Source organism: Melanerpes formicivorus, unplaced genomic scaffold (genome assembly GCF_026170545.1).
Source record: "Melanerpes formicivorus ecotype bairdi unplaced genomic scaffold, bMelFor1.0.p_v2 SCAF_94, whole genome shotgun sequence".
In the NCBI taxonomy this organism is placed as follows: domain Eukaryota; kingdom Metazoa; phylum Chordata; class Aves; order Piciformes; family Picidae; genus Melanerpes; species Melanerpes formicivorus.
The window spans coordinates 177087-195355 of record NW_027142446.1 but is presented as its reverse complement, the minus strand read 5'-3'; the positions used below and the strand labels follow the sequence as shown (position 1 = coordinate 195355).

The 18269-nt window shown below is 50.7% G+C and overlaps 1 protein-coding gene across 5 annotated transcripts in view; it reads right to left on the bottom strand.

Annotated features, from left to right (window-relative positions):
* STAU2 (staufen double-stranded RNA binding protein 2) overlaps positions 1-15034 on the bottom strand; it is a 195548-nt gene extending 180514 nt beyond the window's left edge. For all 5 annotated transcript variants that reach the window (XM_068165893.1, XM_068165896.1, XM_068165894.1 and 2 more), the window contains exon 1: positions 14927-15034. The gene's annotated coding sequence lies outside the window, so the exon portion shown is untranslated. The remainder of the gene's footprint in view (positions 1-14926) is intronic.
* Between the last annotated feature and the right edge of the window lie 3235 nt (positions 15035-18269).

The following is an 18269-nucleotide window of genomic DNA, read 5'->3' as shown; positions in this document are numbered from 1 at the left end:
TGAAGACAAAAACACACAAAAATGAAGGTGAATTGATGCAGAACATTAAGGACTAAGTCAAAATGCAAGGAGCTGCAGGGCTTTTGAGAAAGCTCCCCTCCCTGGTGAGTGTCATAACCAGCCTCTGAGGACAGACTAAATACTACAGGTCCTTACAAGCAGAGTCCTGGAGTGGAGCAGAAGTTGCAGGTAAAGCCCTGGGAAGCAAGACAGGCCAGGCACCTGCACTGAACACCAGCTCAGAGCATTACATCTCATCACACTTCCCAAAAAACACAAGTTGTTTTGTGAGAGGTATCAGCCAGAGGGGAACACCCTTTGCCAACTAATTCAGTATTCAGTATTCCTAAGGTTGGAATACACAATCCGTTAGAACCTTTCTGAGGGGAGGCAGGAAGGTATTTTGGGGGGAAAAATAAACAAAACAAACCAAAACATATCGTCTAGGAAACTGAAGAGCTGACACATGTGCACTCCTCAGCGTTTGCAGGCGCTGCTTCAAACAGCGGTCGCCTCCACTGCCTCTTTGGAATTACAGAGCAGGACAAGCACAGGGAAACGAAGCAAGAAAAGGACTTAAGACTCAGAAAACCAAGCTAGAAACTGCTTCCCACAGACTTCTTTCATCATGCAACTATATGGGCTCCCTAATTTCCAATACCATGTTAACACGAGGTGCTACACAAAGCGTGAGCTCTAAGTCCGTTCCCAGGCTCCTATTACTGGGGAATACATGTGTGTGACACCTGCTACCAGTCCAGCCCTTCCCTAACAACTCTCTTTGCAATAGCTTTGTGTCACATGGAAGAGAGGAAAACAAACCCAAAGCAGTTAGTTGCCTTGTGGGAACTAACTCTGGAACCAGAGACTGAAAACTAAGATTTTCTCACTCGACACAATGGTCAAAGGCGGGGAATTTCTGTTGCCGTTTAATCAGGATGTGCTAGAGAGGGGGCTACAAAAAGGCTTATCCTGCACTCAAGGTAAGAGTCATACAACATGGAACACTTTGTGTGTGTCACAGAGCAAACATAATAACCAAACATTCTGGATGCAGCAACTTGCTTCAAGCCACTCCAGTTAAAAACACAAGTAAACAGCGTGAGAAATGTGATCCCCAAGGACATCTACACGCACAGCATTATCTCACACCAGAAGAGTTAGCCAACATGGTATGGCACTGCTGTACAGTGAGACAGCAGGATTCAGGGAAGGATTAAAGTCATCCATAATTTAAGTTTCCAAAGCAAGTGTCCACACTGCCACTGAAGCCAAAGGAAATACAGTCCTGAACTCAGGAACTCACCCATGGCTTACCAGCGCCATGTCCTAGGATATCACATCCGGATACCTGCGTGCTTCAACAAGCTCCTAGAAGACCCATGCCACATCTGATGCTGCACGTGGCAGGTGGCTTAGAAAAACCCTTGACAATGAAAGGCAGTGAAATGGCAATAATGTCTGTGCTCCAACAGCTGGGATCAGCACTGGGACCAGTCTGGTTTAACATCTTTGCTGGCAACATGCACTGAATGCACCCTCAGCAGGTTTGCTGGTGACACCAAGCTGTGTGGTGCAGCTGACAGCTGGAGGGAAGGATCCATCCAGAGGGACCTGGACAGGCTGCAGAGCTGGGCCCAGGACAACCTCAGGAGGTTCAACAAGACCAAGGGCAAGGTCCTGCAGCTGGGTCAGGGCAATCCCAGGCACAGATATAGGCTGGGCAGGGACTGGCTTGAGAGCAGCCCTGAAGAAAAGGACCTGGGGGTGCTGGGGGAGGAGAAGCTCCACAGGAGCCAGCAGTGAGCACTTGCAGCCCAGAGAGCCAAGCAGAGCCTGGGCTGCAGCAAGAGAAGCATAGCCAGCAGGGCCAGGGAGGGGATTCTGCCCCTCTGCTCCACTCTGCTGAGACCACAGCTGGAGCTCTGTGTCCAGTTCTGGAGCCTCTGTTCCAGGAAGGATCTGGATGTGCTGGAAGGTGTCCAGAGAAGGGCCACGAGGATGATCAGAGGGCTGGAGCTGCTCTGCTGTGAGGACAGACTGAGGGAGTTGGGGTTGTGCAGTCTGGAGAAGAAAAGGCTCCCAGGAGACCTAATTGTGGCCTTCCAGGAACTGAAGGGGGCCTACAGAAAAGATGGAGAGGAACTTTTTAAGGTGTCAGGGAGTGATAGGACTGGGGGGGATGGAAAAAAAAATAGAAATAGGTAGCTTGAGATTGGATGTTAGTGAGAAATTCTTCCCCATGAGGGTGGTGAGAGAATGGCACAGGCTGCCCAGGGAGGTGGTGGAAGCCTCATCTGTGGAGGTTTTTGCACCCAGGCTGGATGTGGCTGTGAGCAACCTGCTGTAGTGTGAGGTGTCCCTGCCCATGGCAGGGGGTTGGAACTGGATGATCCTTGAGGTCCCTTCCAGCCCTAACAATTCTATGGCTCTATAACTGTGTTACACGGCACGCGGCCAGCCTGGGGAGCTACTCAAGGTGATCAGCAAGTGGCCTCCTAATTCAGGATTAGCTGAACCACGTGGCCAAGAACCAGATGTGATGCCTGTGCATCTCCAACTGCACTAGATGCCAAAACACAGGCAAATGAAGCCTACGTGAAGCCTACTGGCCAGCTTGCCTTCCAGAGCCAAGCGCTGCGCCCCTCCCTGAAACCGGCAGGCAAGAAGCCCAAGAGCCCCTGCGGAGAGGATCCCCTCGGAACGCACCTGCCTGGCACCAGGCCTTCCGCAAGCAGTGACGCACAGGCAGCTGCCAGGGCACTGCCCCTCACTCTGCACATCTGCACGGGCAAGAGCCCAGAAATCCCTAACAAGAGGAAGTGGAGCATACTGACAGGCAGGAATGCAGCTCTTCCCTTGCTTTCCTGGCAGCAGTGAGGCTGTCCTGAAAACACTGAGACGAGCAACCCAGGCCATGACAGCTCTCACTGACAGCCTAGAGCAGCACTGAACCACCCTAGCCTGCACATGGAGGTATTTTCTCTTCTGCAGAGAAATTATGGTCAGGTCCTGCGTGTACTGGATGGCCACATAATGGCTCAAGTGCAGCCTTCACGAGAAGATAAAGCAGAACTCCTATGTAGAGAAACTTTAGTAGTATTCATCTAGAACCACGATTGTCGGAGTGGGTCCAGAGGAAGCCAAGGTGATCAGAGGGCTGGAGCAGCTCCCCTATGGGGACAGGCTGAGAGAGTTGGGGCTCTTCAGCCTGAAGAGAAGGCTCTAGAGATACCTTAGAGCAGCCTCCCAGTACCTGAAACGTGGGGGGCGACTTTTTATAAGGGATAGTAGTGACAGGATGAGGGGCAACAGCTTTGAGCTGGAAGAGGGCAGATTTAGACTGGAGATTAGGAAGAAATTCTTTACAGCAATGGTGGTGATACACTGGCACCGGTTGCCCAGGGAGGTTGTGGATGCTCCCTTCCTGGAGGTGTTCAAGGCCAAGCTGAATGGGGCCTTGAGCATCCTGGGCTGGTGGAAGGTGTCCCCATCCATGGCAGGAGGGTTGGAACTAGATGATCTTTAATGTCCCTTCCCATCAAACCATTCTGTGATGGAAAAAAGGACTGCTGTTCCCACCAACCAACCCCACCGATACGAAAGATCGCTGCAGCAAAGGCTGAGAAAAACATCAAAAAGTTAACATCCAGAAATGCTTTGCACAGTCTGCAACCAGAGCAAACACTGCACGGGGACAGTTGCACTAGGGCAATTTGGGAAACTTAATTACAACATTTTGAATGACAGGGGACATCAACTGGATTATCAGCTTTAAGATTTCAATACCAGAAAAGCCCTGAAAGATAAGGAAAGTCAATCAGGTGCATCAGCAACCAAGCCACTCTGGCATCTCAACACTTTTCAACATGTTTATCACACAAAGCCCAAGGGGGAAAGATTGGGATGTTTCATATCAATGTTTGCTACCTTACCAAGATAAGCTCATCTGAAAGTTTCTCTGCATTTGCTGTTGCTGTACACAAAACAGGCAAGACGGTCCAAAAGCCATGGAAATTTCCAGCGGCGAAATTGAGCTAACCCAGTTCTCATGGTGCCAGCAAAGACTCAGAACCAGCCAGCCAGAACCTGGTTGAGACACAGCCATCAGTTTGACCCAGACAGAACACTTACTTGTTACAGAAGAAAATGTGAAACTCTACCATGAAACAACAAAGTGATCACCAGAGTCACCTTTATGGAAGGTCTTCCACCTCCAAAACCCACCATGGTCTGAGCCACATCCAAAAACTTAATGCTTCCTTTCAGTCTTAGAGATGAGAAGCAGTACCTCACACACCAGGGGGCAATGACCTTCTTTGTGTCAGTCTACCGCATTTGGGAGCAGCCACTAACCCAAGGACAAAAGCTGGCTGTCCAGCGTTTTAACTCTTCAGATGTCTTCCCTGACTGTCACCTACCCGTGACTTCTTCAAAACTGAAAACCTCTCTCTTGCCAGACGCTCTGCAATAGAGTCCTATCTGTAATGTTCTTGGAAAGACTACCTCACCTGGTCCCCACAGCCCCTTTAAGAAAGGAGAGTAGGACAGTCAAGAGACACTCTGGGAAACACTGACACAAGTTAAGCCAAATTTCCAGGGCCACCTCAAAATTTACCCTCACTAAACACATCAAAGGAGATTCAAGGAGACAAGTCACTAATTTAGTGACCTCAGAAATTGTCAACACAGGTGCTGAGATTAGAATAATGTGGAATGAATTGTTAAGAGGTTTCTTTATTTACACTTTCTGAGATAAGTCACTCAAAGGCAAGCACTTAAGTACTCCACTGAGACTCGAAGCACTACAACAAAATGGTTCTTGGCGGCCACCGCACACAGTGGTCACACCACCCTCCTGCAGATGCTGGGCAGGTAGAACCACATTTGCCTCGGGTTAAGTGAAAAAGGGTTACTAAGCTTTCTCACTAAGAAAAAGAGCCAGCAAGAAGGGAAGCCTAAACCCTGAGCTTAGCAATCAATCCTCGCCTTAAAAGGGCAGACAGGGATTAAGTAAATGACAGAAACAGGACTCAGACTGGACACACCCCTGCTGCAGACTGGTTTGCACCAAAGCTGCAACAGGCTTCTCCTTGGTGGTACTGGAACCTAATCACACCTGTTTCCAAGAGCCCAGCTTCTTATCTAAGGAGCCTTTTTTAATTTCTCTCCTATATATTTCTAAAAGCTGTCATTTTTTTCAGCCTGTGCCAGCAGCTAGCAGGTAATATTCCTGTAAGTTATATTCCTGAAGAAGCTCTGACTGATTTTAAATTGCAAAATATTGCAATATTAAATGATATGTAATGCTGTGTGACCCAAAATATTTAATATGAAATAGTATTTGGGAATCACTCCAACTGTTATTTTGTTCTGAAGAGGTAAAAATTACTTCTTGGCTAAAAAATGTGTTCCCTAACTAGAAACTGCACCTCATTAATCAAGTACCTCTGCTGTGATGATAGGCTGAGGGAGCTGGGGTTGTCCAGCCTGGAGAAAAGAAGACTCCAGAGAGAACTTACAGCTTCCTTCCGATACCTGAAGGGAGCCTACAGGAAGGCTGCAGAGTGACTTTTCATAAGGGTGTCTAGAGACAGGACAATGGGAATGGTTTTAAGCTGAGGGAGAGTAGGTTTAGACTGGATCTTAGGAAGAAGCTCTTCAGTACAAGGATGGTGAGACTCTGGAATAGGCTGCCCAGGGAGGTTTTGGCTGCCTCCTGCCTGGTGGTGTTCAAGGTCAGGTTGGCTGAGGCCTTGGGCAGCTGAGTCAGGTTGAGAGGTGCCCCTGCCCATGGCAGGGGGGGTTGGAGTCGATGGCCTCTAAGGTCTCTTCCAACCTGAGCCATTCCACAAATTCACAAATTACTTTGGTTTCCCTTGTCTGCCTGTGACAAACTACTCTGAAGAAGTGGCAGAAGCAGATCATTTTCTCTGCCAAAAGTTACAGCTCCTGCTACCAGCCCTCCTCGTGGTGTGCTCACTCCCCCATCATGAACAGCTCCAAGAGCCTCAGCAAAAGCGGTTTCAGTGGCCAAGTGTCAGGTATCATGGTCTGTTGTTAGATAAAATCCTGGCTTGTGTGTTTTGTTTTCCACAAGTGTATTGAAACAAAACCACCACTTCACAACTAGAGTGACGAATGCCTACCTTGAGGTCTCATCCAGCTTCCAAGAAGTTGCTGCTCCCAGGCAGAGCTGGGGTCAAATTGCCTTCTCCTGTTCATGAATCACTCTTGGAGATCCCCTTTCTCTCAGCTCTCCCACAGAACATGTTTTGTGACATGGGATACAAGGTAATTTCAACATCCAGCTCATCTTTCTAGCATTCTGCCCACTGGGGAACAGAACAGGGCCTCTGCCCACAGACATAGAGTACCTTGTCAGATGATTAATTCTGCAGAGCCTCCTCCCTCTTTAAAGTGCTGCTCTCAGGTGCTGAACAAAGGGAAAATAATGACCAGGTATTGGACTCAGAGTTCCCAGCACTGTGACTGAAGAAAAGCACAAAATCTAAGCTCCCAACTGGACAAAATGGACAGTTTAGAGATGCTATGGTAGGGGGCAAGGTCATGAACCATTGCAAAATTTATGACTCAAGCACAGCTCAACAACAATGAAGACAGAGTCCAGAAATTAAGGAAGTGGACAGATCATATGTAGCCAGTGGTGACCTGGGGCCACTAACACTGGGCTCTAACAAGATGGGAAGAGATATGTGCCTAGAAGAGTTTAAGAGAAAGCCAAAGAGAGCTACCCAGTCCAGCCACATGCAGCAAGCAGCTAGCAATGCAGACCAGTCAACATCCTGAGAAGCAGAAGAATCACCAACAGCACAGCACACAAGGACAGTGGCCACCTCTCGCCTCCTTGTGGCGAGCCCATGCTGTGGGCAGAAATTACAAAGCTCTATCTGCAGAAGGAACTACAGCTGACAATCCAGGAAGAGGAAAAAATCCTAGCGGCATGCTTGCAGATCCTTTCAGAGTTAGCAAACAAAACACTGACAAAAAGCTGTTAGATACATAAGGTAAGAAAGCAAATTAGAGCTCTTCATCCACCCAGCTGGGGATCCAGAATGGCTTGTTTCCCCACACCAAAGGGAGTTGTAACTAGTGCAGAGGAAAAACTGTAAGCACACTCTGACTTAAAATTGGACTGTTTTTTCAAGTATTCTAAAACAGATGAAGAGCCAGAAATAAAGCAAAGTATAACTTTGGAGGGAAGCACAACCTGATTCAGTGGTAATATGAATCAAAGTAAAAGGAATGAACACCTAGAAATGAGTGGGAGTTGAAAATACTTGTTATTTATTAATAGGTTTAGGTTGGATATTAGAAGAAACTCCTTCATTGGAAATATTCTCAACCACTGGCACAGGCTACCCAGGGAGGTGGTGGAATGCCCATCCCTGGGGGTGTTATAAAGAGGCAGAGATGTGGTGCTGAGGGCCATGGTTTAGCACCAGCCTTGGGAGAGTTAGAGAATAGTTGGACTCAGTGATTTTACAGGGCTTTTTCAATCAGAATGATTCTGTGACTCTAAGGAGTTTGCACAGCTGAGGAAAGACAACACTGACCACAACAGCACAGGCTCTTGACTACCTGGAGACAGAATGGATGGAGGGGTTATGCACTGAGCTGTCCCTCAAAGAAATGTCTTTCTCACCACTTAGCTGTATTTGCAAGGTTCCAAAGGCCATTAACTTCAGCAGGGTAAAGTCAGCATTTGTGACTCTGGAAGCACCCTTACTCAGACTTCAGTCTGAACAAACTTGCTTTTGAACTCACAGGGAACTAATGCATTTGTTCACTACTAAGCTAAGACTACCTTCAGAACCAAAAGCAAGCCAACGAAGAGCACTTCAGAAGGGAAGAAGGACCACATTTTCTAGGATCTCCGACAGAACATGTGCTGTTTAGCCACATATGTATGCCTAAGGAAATCTCACCTCCTGCAGAAAGGTGTTGGAATGCTCCTAGCCCAAAGGGCCTCCAACATCTATGCTGTGATGACACAGAAGAGAGGCTTTGGTGGAAGTGCTGAGCTCAGAGCTGCAGAGCAGAGGTCTGCAATCCAGCACACCTGTAAAGACACACACACCTGAAAAGGAGAGGCAGCTTGGGAACTAGAACTTGGCTTGGCTAGAACTTGGTTAGCCTTGGCTAACCCTGTCTCACTACAGTGGTCTGTCCTGCCCTATCCTGGGGACACACTAGGTATATTAGCTTGGTAGTAACTATGCCTCCCTTGCTCCTGTCAGCTAAGAGGTGCTTAAGCAAACAGTATTTGCAATGACAGCAAATAAAGTTTCCTTCTTTTTTGGTGCTAGATATCAAACTCCCTAGTGAACAGAGTTGTTTTTAAAGCCTTGGAAAGGTTCAGTGTAGTACTGTGACCAAAATAAAACCCCAAATTCATTTTAAGTCCAGAATGGGTAAGTTGCTGTTTGCACCTTGCTTGAAGTACTTGGAAGCATGGCATTAAACCTAGGGTATTAAAGATGGATTTCAGCAGTCACTGCAGCAGTGTGCTCTCATGCCTACCTGTAGTGAGGGTGACTGCTGCAAAGGACTTTTGGCTGCAGTGGGGTTTGAAGAGAACCAGAAACTCCAAGGTTTACACATAGTTTAAGGGTGATGGGAATGTCCTTTGGGTAGTTTACTATTAACCAAAATACCCACTGGTGATGTCCACTTGAGGGACACAGGCACCACAGCTGGAGCACAGCTCAAAGCAGGCAGGTTGAAGTGCTAGCAGATACACAAGATTGCAACAAAAAGCAGAGAAAATCTTTTCCACAGTCTAACAAGAAAGAGCTCTGTAACATAGTACCAAGGCCTGGAGAAGGACCGTAAGAGGGAAAGCAAAGTACACAGGAAAAAAAACAAAGAACATCTCATATTTTAGCAAGAAATTTTATATTACTTCTTGTTCCTATAGAATCCTTTGGTTGGAAAAGCCCTTTCAGACCATTGAGATCAAACACTCTCTAACTCTCCCAAGGCTGGTGCTAAACCATGGCACTCAGCACCACATCTTTGCCTCTTTGTCACACCTCCAGAGATGGAGGTGGTTAGCAGCCTGTTCCAGTGGTAGAGAATACTTCCAACAAAGGAGTTTCTTCTAACACCCAACTTAACCCACCCCTAGGGCAGCTTAAGGTCATTTCCACTTGTCCTATCACTTGTTACTCGGGAGAGAAGACCAACACCTACCTGGCTAAGGGTAGCTTCATTTTCTCCAGGAGGAACAATGCTAGTTCCCTCAGTTGTTCCTCAGCAGACCCATTCCCTAGACCCTTTACCAACTTCACTGTCCCATCTTTAGGTAGTTGAGACCCCATCCCTGGAGATATTCAAGGTAAGGCTTGACAGGACTCTAGGCAACCTGAGCTAGTTGAGGATGCCCCAGTGGGGGTTGGACCAGATGACCTTTGGAGGTCCCTTCCAACTCAAACCATTCTATGATTCTGTATCTTGTCTAACAAAGCCAAAGCTCCTACAGACTTGGTTGATTCGTTTGTATGTTGTATCAGTACAACTGGAGATGCTACAAATTGACCCCAAGTGGCCAGCTGGGCAAGACAGAAGTTCTCTGACACTTAGAAGCCATTACCTACCCAGGTAACCAGCTACTGACAATCATCTGCACATTTAACATACTGGCATTTCCTTCTCTTTCTGCACAACAGGACTTTAACTGTAGTTATTGTATGAGAAACCACAAATACCTAACAGCTACCAAACTCAAGAAAGTAAGGATAGCAATAAAAATTAGGTCCCTCCTCAACTGTTAAAGAACTTTTCTTGTTCCAACAGCTAAGCATTCCCACTACAAGAAACATCCCCAGAAACCCTGATCTCCTACACTCAAAATCACTTCCCTCACCCTGAAGGCAAACAGCCTCCTCAGAGCTGGCAAGCAGCAAAACTGGAACTGTGACCACTTCCAGTTCTCAGGGCAAGATTGTAAAAACAGCCTTCCAGCCTGTGTGGAACCACAGCAAGCATCTCACCAACCTGTCTTTTTCCAGCAACTAAGGACAGCAGGTTACCTCCTACACGCTGTGGTATCAGGAACAGTGTGGCCAGCAGGACAAGGGAGGTTATTCTTGCCCTGTACTCAGCACTGGTTAGGCCACACCTTGAGTCCTGGGCCCAGTTCTGGGCCCCCATTTCAAGAGAGATGTTGAGGTACTGGATTGTGTCCAGAGAAGGACGATGAAACTGGTGAGTGACCTGGAGCACAGCCCTAGGAGGAGAGGCTGAGGGAGCTGGGGTTGCTTAGCCTGGAGAAGAGGAGGCTCAGGGGAGACAACATTGCTCTCTACAACTACCTGAAGGGAGGCTGTAACCAGGTGGGGGTTGGTCTCTTCTCCCAGGCAACCAGCACCAGAACAAGAGGACACAGTCTCAAGCTGTGCCAGGGGAGGTTCAGGCTGGGTGTTAGGAAGAAGTTCTTCACAGAGAGTGATTGCCACTGGAATGTGCTGCCCAGGGAGGTGGTGGAGTTGCCGTCCCTGGAGATCTTCAAGAAGAGCCTGGATGAGGCACTTGGTGCCATGGTCTGGTTGATTGGATAGGGCTGGGTGATAGGTTGGACTGGATGATCTTGGAGGTCTCTTCCAACCTGGTTAATTCTATGATTCTACTTAGCTGCTGTCACTGGGAACTTCCTCAAACACCAGTGGGAATCTGTGCTCAAGCACCAATTTCCAAGTAGTTTAATCTCTAGTTAGTCTAATTAGCCTCTTCCCCCTCTACTCTGCTCTGATGAGACCCTACATGCAGTACTGTCCAGCTCTGGAATCCCCTACACAATAAGGATGTGGAACTGTTGGAGCAGGTCCAGAGGAGGCCATGAAGATGACCAGAAGGCTGAAACACCACTCCTGTGGGGACAGGCTGAGGGAGTTGGGACTGTTCAGCCTGAAGAAAGCTCCAGGAAGAGCTCAGAGCAACCTTCTAGTACCTGAGGGGAGCCACACAGAGCTGGAGAAGGGCTTTTTACAAAGGCTTGTCATGGCAAGACGAGGGGTGATGGCTTCAGATCGAAGAAGCTCCATTCAGATGAGACATGAGGAAGGAATTCTTCCCCATGAAGCACTGGAACAAGCTGTTCAGAAAAGTTATTGAGGCTCTAAGCCTGGAAGTGCTGAGACAGGCAGGATGGTGCCTTGAGCAACCTGGTCTAGTGGAAGGTGCCCCTGCCCATGGTCCATGTACAGGACTACACCAGAGCCACAAGTACTTCCAACAAGTAATTAATATGCAAAAAGAGGAGCATGGTTTACCAGGGAAAAGAATAAAGATTTCACAGTTTGACTTTATTTGGTCAAGTATCAATAAATTTGTAACATACCAGTGCTGTACTACACAGAGGTGCACTTGAGTAAAGCAAAGCAAGCATGCAGCATGACACAGGAGAGCACGCTGGCCCTGAACAGATCTCAGTGCTGGGGAACTGCCCAAGGGCTACCAGCTTAAAAACCAACCAACCAACCAAAATAAAACTCACAAACCAGTTGCCATTAAGTACGAGAAAGCTTGAGCAGCTACAGGCACATAGAGCCACTACCAGAGATGGCTTCTCCAACCTCTTTTCCAGACTGGGAGTTTATCAAGCAGGGTTTTTTCATTGTGAAGTCTCCAGAGCACCTGATGACATTTCTCAGGTTTTCACTGAGCTCCTGTATGCTTCATACAGTGCCAACCATGACTGGTGGCTGACAACAAGCAGACCCCAGAAGGCAGAGCCCTTTACTTTTAAAGTCTCTACACAGACCATGCTATGCATGCGTCTTCCTGGAGTTTGGCACATGCTCCCACCACCTCTCCTACCCACCCTGCATCATTATCCTCTCTCCTCTGCTCGAAGCTGCCAGCCCTGTTCCCTGACCTGCCTTCACAGTATCCCAAGCCTCGTGCTTGATGCCCTAACCCCGCTGCCATCTGGCCTGCTGGCTCCAAAAGGGAGTGAGAGCAGGAGGACCACCAGCAGCTCAGACCCTTGCATGTTGCATTCACAAGGCTTTTAACATAGTGGAACCAACAACAGGAACAGCTGAGAAGCAAGAAAGCAGAAACGGGTACCAGGGACTGCCGGTTTCCCACGTGGATCTTGACACTGGCATCCACAGCAGCTTTAAGAGATATGCTGTCTTTTTCTTTTTGGAACAGATAGAAGATTAAAGAACTATTGTGAAAAGTACAGGCCATGCCTGACCCAGAGATTAGAAATGCAAAGTGATTTTTTCTGGCAAAAGCAGGCCTAGCTCTTATCTTCTAGATCTTGCTGTGGCTGATAAGAAATCAGTGTCAGCAGAAGGAAAAGTGAAACTTCGGCGGCTCATTAATACAAGTTACATAGTTACAGTTATCCTGAAAAGATGCAGTTAGGTCCTTCCCCATCCCCTCAGTGTAAGCCATGTGAGGAAGCAGACATTCGACTCCCCTCTGTGTGAAAATCTGGGCAGGTGCACAGGTGTATTTATGAAGCACAGACCAAAACCCATGGCACTCAAACCGGCACACTTTGTAAGACCTGCTCTTCAGCGGTATGATCTCAGGAGATCGTAGTTTGGGCTGAAGGACTGGAGATAACTGATGATTTTTTTCAGTCTTTGCAAAGACAGACAAATCAATAGCCAAGTATTTTGGTCAGGGCAAAACAAACCGTTGAGACAGCTCAACAGGTGCAGCTCTGCTAACAGCTGGAGAAGTAGTCTTGGAATTGGAGGATCTGCTTTGCCACGGCCGTCACCCGACCTCCCCAAGGTCATTTTTCATGACACCTCACAAATAAAACAGATAGTATTTGATTCCCTGCCAACATTCACACACCTCTAAAGAAGAACTGTGTTTATAAACCTGTGCAGGAAAATCAGGGCTGATACTTGACCCAAAGAAAACAAGTGATTGAGCTTAATGTGTATTTAAACTGTCAATTAAATCACCCTGATCAGGTTTTCCTACAAGCAAAATTAGGAAGTTCCTTCACAATCTACTTTCACAACTCAGGATGTAAGATGATATTCAAGTTTATTCTTATTTTGACATAATTCTTGAGGGGACAAGGTATCTTAAGCTGGCAAAAAGATACATAAAAGACCTTGGCTTCCCGACTACAGCCTGAATCGATGGTGGCCTCTGTTAGAGCTGAGCAATGATGCTGAAAAGTTCTCTGTAAAGAAAATCTGAATTGTCTCTTTCCCTCACAAAGTACAAACAAGATAGCAGTCTCAACCCTGTTCCTAGCTGTCAGCAATAGAAATCTCTCCCTCCATTAATTTTTTGAAGGTTCAGAGACTGGAAATCAGTACTGGAAGTCTTACGCTGCTGCTGCTGGCTTTCAAAAAAACCCCAAAAAATACAGCCCAGACATTCAGCAGTGTGTCAGACCAGCAGCTTATAGAGGCAGCAGCATCACAATAGCACCTGGCAGAACCTTCCTGTATTGAGTAAACAGCTTACGTTAATATTGCTACACTGGTGCAGATTGCTAGCCTGAAATTAACACACAGCTCAGGGAAGTCTTACTCCTGCACAGCTTTATGCCGCTATAAAGGTAAGCAACTACACTTAGTTACAGCAGAGTCCTGTGCCTTGCTCTGGTGGCAGCAGGCTCGCTGCCGTTGGGTTCCTCGGTGCTGCATTTCCCGCAGAGCAGGGCTCTGACAGCAGCACCTCACCTACTCTTCTGTAGAACGTGAACTTTTTTTTAGCACCGTGGCAATTGCACGGGGAGCATTCCAAGAACGGCCGAGCAGCTTACGTCTTGGTATCCACAGAAACAGCTTGCTGGCCGTAAGGCAACACCGAGCAGATGCACTGTGGGGAGGTTTCTCGTTTGGGTACGGGTGCTCGGCCGGCGGGCTCCCTGCGCCACAGGGCCAACGGCTGGGCTGCAGGACTGCCCTTCCCTGCAGCTCCCTAGCGGGGCACGGCTATCACTTTCAGGCCTGCCTGAGATCGAGACGGAATTTCTTCCCAGCAGACAGACACCTGAAAACGATGCCTGGGCCAGGCCGGGTAGCAGCGGCGCCTCCCTGGGTCCCACCCCCACCTCCAAGGCAGTCCCGTGTGGGGCCAAGGCCAGCAAACCACTGCACTGCCCCTGGCTTCCTGGAAGAGAGGCCGACCATGTTGGGAAGGGGAAAGCCCGGTCCCGCTGGCAAAGTTCGGGGCGGCGGACTAAGTTTGGGGGCGGCAGCGCAAGCTCCGCGAAGCGAGAGCGCCACACGGGCCGAGCCGGGGAGCCCGCGCCCCAGGGCGGCCCTGGCCCCGCCGGCGGCCGGCTGCCACCCGGCGACCCCGAGGCCGCGCAACCACGCTGCGCCGCCGGGCCCGGCCGCCGAAGGACGGGGGGCAACGGCTCGGATCGCACCCAGCCGCCGGCCGAGGTCTGACGCACGGCAGGCCCGGCGCAGACCCTGCAGAGTCCAGCTCCACCGTACGGCCCGCCCCGGCTGGCCGCGGCCCGGCCTCGGTGCGACGGCGGCCACCAGCAGCACGAGTCGAGGGGGCGAAGGGAAGATGTGGTGGGGGCTCCTCCGCAGCCCACCGGGATGGCGGCCCACCTGTGCCCCGCCTGCTGCCGCCGCCGGCCGCCGGGCCCCGCGGCGGATGGCAGAGCTGGAGCCTCCTCCACGGCCGCGTATGGCCGGAGAGCGGCGGGCCGGCAGCGCCGTGGCGCAGACGGGCCCGCCCGGCCCCGCGGGGATGCAGGGGCAGCGCAACGAGGGCCAGCGGAGCCCTCGCCCCGGCGGGAGGAGGCGGGGGAGACGGTACAACACTCGGACATCGTGGCTGTAACAGCCCTCTCCCCTCCGGCCTGACCTGGCCTGGCCCTGCGCAGCTTCCCCCGTGGAACGCGGCCTCCCCGCTGAGCGGCAGGGCGCACAGCCGCCCCCGCGGGCCCGGTTACCTGCTTCCCGAGGACACTTTGGAGACGCCTCCAACATCGGCAAACACTACAGAGAACTGACCCCGCCGCCGCAGCGGCCGCCGCCGGCCCCAACCACTCCGCCCCCCCACCCCCCGCCTCCCGCCGCCCCGCCTCGCCTCGCCGCCCCGGCGCCGCCTGCCACCCCGTGCCGGCCTCCCCCTGCCCGGCCGCCGCCGCTCCCGCCGCGTCCCGCCGTTCGCGGAGGGCTCTCGGCGCCGGGCCAGGGCCTGACTCCCCCCCGCTCCCGGGGAGCGAATGGCCCCGTCCGCGCCCCGCTCCCGGCCCGCCCCCAGCGGCAGCGCTGAGCCCGCTCCGCCCACTCTCGGCCCCGCTGCGGCTCCGCTTCCTCTGCGGAGCTCGGCCGCGCCTGCCCCAGCCGGTGAATTCGCTGCCGGTCGGCTTCGCTCCCCCGGGCCAGGCCCTGCTGCCAGCCGGGGCGCAGCCAGACGAAGCAGGAGCTCGGCCGGTGCCGGGATTGTGGCTAGCCCCGTTTCCGTGCCCTGCCAGCCAATACCAGTCCCCGGCTGCTATCACCGAAACACATCGGTCGCGTTGTCATCGCTCAGGCTTTCGCCGATCCGCGGGAGCAAGCAGAGCTGGGCAGAGGTGCTCAGCAGTGCGAGCGGGTGCGCAGAACCGAGATGAAAGGCTGAATGGCCTCTGTAAGGCTTCCTCTAGCTTAGAAATTGACACGCCAATAAAAAAAGGGGAGGAAATACGAGACATTGCTAGGCATTGACATTTTAATAATACCTGTGAGAGAACATTTGGTACAGCAAATAGAATTTAAAAGCCAAGATATTTAAGTCAGGATCAGACTGAATCCAGAATCCACGTGCTGAATTTCAAATACAAACAGTTTATGATCAAATAAAGGCAAACAGCGCTGGGTGCAGAGCAGATTCGCTAGAGGCATGCCATAACCACACGAGTTGAGCCTATACAGACCTCAAACTTGGACATACTCATAAATGTCTCCACAAATCCCTTTACATTTCCCAAGCATGCTTCCGGCCCCCCCAGTCCCAATCCTACCTGTTGCTGGCTGCGGTCAGGGACCAAAGTTTCTGCTCTTGACCCAGCCAGTCTCTGAAATCTCGACACCTCACCCTCCCTCCACTTCTCTCCCAATACACATCCTACACAGACTACAGCCAATCAGCGTAAGGATCGAACCCCATGGTCCCAGCATGCCGGCACCCACCAGCCCCCACCCTTGCCCTGCGAAAGCCAAATACAACAATTTCTCACAATCCCTCCCCTTCTTTCTACTACATTTGGCTTGAGCCACAATCTAAGAAATCCACCCAAGAGGATCCCTCTAAGTTATCCCCCACCACCATCACCACCACCACTTCAAAGGTGGGGGTACAGTTACATAACCTGGCTAAACAAGCAAAACAACTCTCATTTCAACTTCCTGGTAAAAGGAGGAGGATAACAGCTGATGTTCCTTGCCTGAGAATATTTACTTTAACAGGTACCTTACACAGGGAGGGGGTATGGTATGTATACCAATGTCTGGGTGACAACTTTCTCCCTCCGAGCGGTTGATCCTGGGAATCAGGAGTCTGGTTTGACGTGCAACTCCACTCACGTGGCCTAAGGGGTTGCTGCCCACAGTGATGGTTCTAGATCTTCTTCGTGGCAATTACAGAGGTCTACCCGGTCTTGCCTCCTTCAATCCCCACCAATACTCTGCTCGGATTCTGTCCCTTCCCTTGTCCAGGGAGGTTTTACCAATTTGCCTTCCCGACCTGTTTCTTGTTTGTGATGTTTTCAGGCACAGACCATTACCACTCCTACTCTGATACTGGAACTCATCTGATAACCATCCTCAGGTCCTCCATTTGGGGTACCACAGTCCATCCAGTGGGTGGACCCATGGGTCCTTTAACTCTGGTTGCATGTGTCCATACTTCTCAGCCATCCATACTGCAGTCTCTGTGGCAAGCAAGACCTGTAAGGGACCTTCCCATTGAGGTCCCAATGTATGCCCAAACTGTCCATTAATTCTTGGACCACCTGCTTCCCAATTTTTTTCCATTTTTAGCCCATCAATTACTGCATACCCCAATAAGTGTTTCCCATTTGCTGACCTTTGGTTGTGCAACTGGAATCTGAACAGATTTATTTACAGCCAGAGCCTTGCTGTCTTCACTGTATCACAGTATCACAGTATAACCAAGGTTGGAAGAGACCTCGAGGATTATTGAGTCCAACCTATCAACACAGACCCCGTGACTAGACCATGGCACCAAGTGCCACGTCCAATCCCCTCTTGAACGCCTCCAGGGACGGTGACTCCACCACCTCCCTGGGCAGCACATTCCAATGGGCAATCTCTCTTTCTATGAAGAACTTCCTCCTCACCTCCAGCCTAAACTTCCCCTGGCACAGCTTGAGACTGTGTCCTCTTGTTCTGGTGCTGGTTGCCTGGGAGAAGAGACCAACGCCTTTCTGGCTACAGCCACCTCTAAGGTAGTTGTAGAGGGCAATGAGGTCACCCCTCAGCCTCCTCTCCTCCAGGCTAAACAATCCCAGCTCCCTCAGCCTCTCCTCACAGGGCTGTGCTCAAGGCCTCTCCCCAGCCTTGTTGCCCTTCTCTGGACACGCTCAAGTGTTTCAATGTCCTTCTTAAACTGAGGGGCCCAGAACTGGACACAGGACTCAAGGTGTGGCCTAACCAGTGCAGAGTACAGGGGCACAATGACTTCCCTGCTCCTGCTGGCCACACTATTCCTAATGCAGGCCAGGATGCCAGTGGCCTTCTTGGCCACCTGGGCACACTGCTGGCTCATGTTTAGGCGGCTGTTGATCAGCACCCCCAGGTCCCTCTCTGTTTGGCAGCTCTCAGCCACTCCGACCCCAGCCTGTAGCTCTGCATGGGGTTGTTGTGGCCAAAGTGCAGCACCTGGCACTTGGATTTGTTGAATGCCATCCTGTTGGACTCTGCCCATCTGTCCAGTCTGTCGAGGTCCCTCTGCAGAGCCCTTCAGCACTTTAACTAACCAACATCTGCCCCTAACTTGGTGTCATCTGCATCTGACTCAATCCTCTAATCCAGATCATCAATGAAGATGTTAAAGAGGATGGGGCCCAGCACTGATCCCTGGGGGATGCCACTAGTGCCTGGCTGCCAGCTGGCTGTGGCACCATTCACCACCACTCTCTGGGCTCAGCCTCCAGCCAGTTCCTAACCCAGCTCAGAGTGCTGCTGTCCAAGCCAGGGGCTGACAGCTTAGCCAGCAGTTTGCTATGGGGGATGGTGTCAAAGGCCTTGCTGAGGTCCAGGCAGACCACATCCACAGCCTGCCCCACA